This window comes from Colobus angolensis, unplaced genomic scaffold, assembly GCF_000951035.1.
Source record: "Colobus angolensis palliatus isolate OR3802 unplaced genomic scaffold, Cang.pa_1.0 Scaffold467, whole genome shotgun sequence".
NCBI lineage: Eukaryota > Metazoa > Chordata > Mammalia > Primates > Cercopithecidae > Colobus > Colobus angolensis.
In genome coordinates, this window is record NW_012118121.1 from 727,668 (window position 1) to 731,024 (window position 3,357).

Sequence of the window (3,357 nt, forward strand, 5' to 3'; positions counted from 1 at the left end):
GATTCTCCATTCTCAGTACACCCAGCAGAACAAGAGGAACCTCAACCCCAAAACCCTCCACACTGGTTCAAGAAGAAATTGAGGTCTCGCCAGGCTGTTGGTGAAGGGTGTGGCTGAACTCTGCCACCTTGTGACTGATTCCATTTCTCCCTTCCCATCAGATGCGTGGTTCTCCAGAAACTCTTGGAACTGGAATTTAGTTTTCAGGAGATGCTCATGACAGAACCAAAGAATGTGGGGATAAGAAGCCACAAAGAACTTTTCAACATATAGCGAAGCCTAAGGATGTACTTAACAACGCAATGGAGGGCAGATAGTGAGAAGCAGACCTGAGGATACTGTATATTTCATGAGAGTCTGAGAAGTAGGGTGGCAAAAAGAAAAAAAAAAAAGATTGGGTGTGGAAAGGAAGAGCTAAGGGGTTAAATCACACTTAAGAACTAAGGGGTTAAGTGGTATGCCCTATGCACCTTCCTCCTTGTAGCTCCACTTGATTGCCTGGGACTTGCATATGACAAATCCCAAGCTCCCATGAGTCCAACATCTCTTTCCTTCATCTGTCCACTGAGGATCAAAACTTGAGCACATTTGTATACTCCTAACTCATTGGGAAATGCATCTGCCAGACCCTAGTCAAAACTGCCTCCTCTTCCCAACAGCACACTCCAATCTACCCTCATTGTCCTCAAGCTCACCCTGTCCTACTTCATGAGGAAATCTAGACAATGAGAGAAGCCGCTTCAATGCTTTGTTCTTCTGCTGTTCATAGGTGGTTCCTAGATGCAGTCTCTCTGCATTTGTGCATTTTATTAAGTAAAAATACAGCTCTTCCACCACCACACCACATCTCCTTGAAGACAGCAACTTTCTTTCAGCTCATTCAAATATCTTTCCAATTGCTCTCTCTCTCCCTTGTAGGCTCAAGCCCTCAATAGACTTAGTGATTTTCTGTGTTGGCCGTAACAACAGTGCTCTTTGTCACACATTTCCCATTCTGTGCTGCCCTAAGTGTTTCACAACTTGGGGGACAGATATGTAGTTCTCAGACTGATAGTAGAGTGTGGTAGAGTTAATCAAAGTGTTTTTTACACTGAAATGAAGATGGAGCCCTAATGACTCTTGGTTAGGGCACTGGAACCTTTATTCTTTGACCCTGTCATATTTTGAAGTAGAGTGTCCATTTTGGGTAAACTTTTAATATAAATCATCAGGTGTCAAGGAAATTTCAGGGGTAAGCGGGGTCATTACAGTGGTATCTCCAGTTTGATTTCACCATGATGAATCCTCTACGCCTTTTGGGGATTCTTTGGCTAAAAGGTTTGGAAACACTTCTGGGCTGGAAGCTAAAAGTTCCACACTAATCATAAGAGAAATATGGATAAAGTATAAAATTATCAAACAGCTGAAGACACAGAGAAACATAAACAAATTAAACTCCAGAAACAACAAGCGCTTTCTAGAAGCAAAGAGCCTCATTGCTACTTTAATCCCCTCTGGGCGTAATGCAGAAATAGGAATCTACTCCCCATGGATGGCTGCATTGAGAAAACGGCCGGCCGGGCACGGTGGCTCACGCCTGTAATCCCAGCACTTTGGGAGGCCGAGGCGGGTGGATCACGAGGTCAGGAGATCGAAACCATCCTGGCTAACACGGTGAAACCCCGTCTCTACTAAAAATACAAAAAATTAGCCGGGCGTGGTGGCGGGTGCCTGTAGTCCCAGCTACTCGGAGGCTGAGGCGGGAGAATGGCATGAACCCGGGAGGCGGAGGTTGCAGTGAGCCGAGGTCGCGCCACTGCACTCTAGCCTGGGCGACACAGCGAGCCCCCTTAAAAAAAAAAAAAAAAAAAAAAAAAAAAAAAGAGAGAAAACGGCCAAACTATTAAGTAATTCGTATTGACTGCGTGTTATTTAGCGTGACAGTTTAGAATTGCAAGGAGTCTGAAGGAAGTCAAAATCCACCTGCCAAATCACTCCTTCAGGGCTTTCATTAACTGCATAAGAGGAGCGCACCAATGGCTGAGAGCAGGGCTGGGGAGAAGAGTCATGGATTGTTTCCTCAATGCAAGGTAGTGGCTAGGAGAAGGCTGCCATGATACAGGACGCTGAGAAAGACCCTCTAGGGTACACAGATGCTACCTGAGTGCAAGATGGCAGCCCACAGGGATTATGTGCTGAAAAAGAGAACTGAAGCAATCCTCCCAAGGTGCACAAAATCTTCCTTGAGTGCACTTCAATGGGCTGACAAAGACTAGAAGCAGAGAATTAAGAAGAAGAGTAATATCCTAAGGCTACAGGAAAAGCCAGAAATAGCGCTTGTGAGTAAAGAAAACTCCCCATTGAACAACAACAACAACAAAGCTGGCAAGTGGGTTTAAAGAAAAAAAACACAAGCAGGAGAGAGGAGAGGACAGCAAAACACAGAGACAGGCAGATGCCCTATATTCATAAAACATAAAACAAGCAGCTGGGGCTAATGCATACAGAAATATCTGAAGTCTCACTAGTCTTAAATTTGAAGCTCTGCTTAAAGGAATGTCTTCCTCTCACCCTCAAAATATGTGAAATTATCGGTGTGGAGCTGAATCTTAGTTGCAGAAAATGTCATATCTAACTCAACTGCGTATTAGATTGTTTCAGTCCCACGTATTATTGGTCTGATAGAAGAAAGATTGCACTTTTTCTGGGAGTAAATATCACTTTCTTCAATCTCTATTTGTTCATACACATTATCTCCTGATAAAAAGTATTAAGAAACATAGAAAGAGGTAGAAAAATGTGATGCATGAACAAGCAAGGAAACAACCAGTAAAAGAAGTCTTAGAGGTAATCTAAATGTGTGAATCGGCAAGGAAACACTTTAAAAGAACTATGATAAATATGCTTAAGCATCTAGTGCAAAAGGTAGACAACATACATGAGCAAATGAGGATTACAGCAAAAAGATAACTACAAAAAGGACACACAGGAATGTTATTAAAGAAAAATACAACGTCAAAATGACTAATTCATTCAATACGCTTCATAGCAGACTGAATACAGCAGCAAGAGAGACAATCAGGGGGCATGAAGGCAGAGTGAAAAGCATCCAAATTGAAGCACAAAGGAAGAGAGAGAGAAAGAGTGAAAGCATTGAAGAGCCATGAGGCAATTTAAAAATATATTCATAACACATTTGTAATCGGAGGTGCAGGACAATAGGAGAGAAAATAAGCAAGAAGAGTTCTTTGCAGTGATAACGGCCATGCATTTTGTAAAAATGATGAAATGGGCCGGGCGCGGTGGCTCAAGCCTGTAATCCCAGCACTTTGGGAGGCCGAGACGGGCGGATCACGAGGTCAGGAGATCGAGACCATC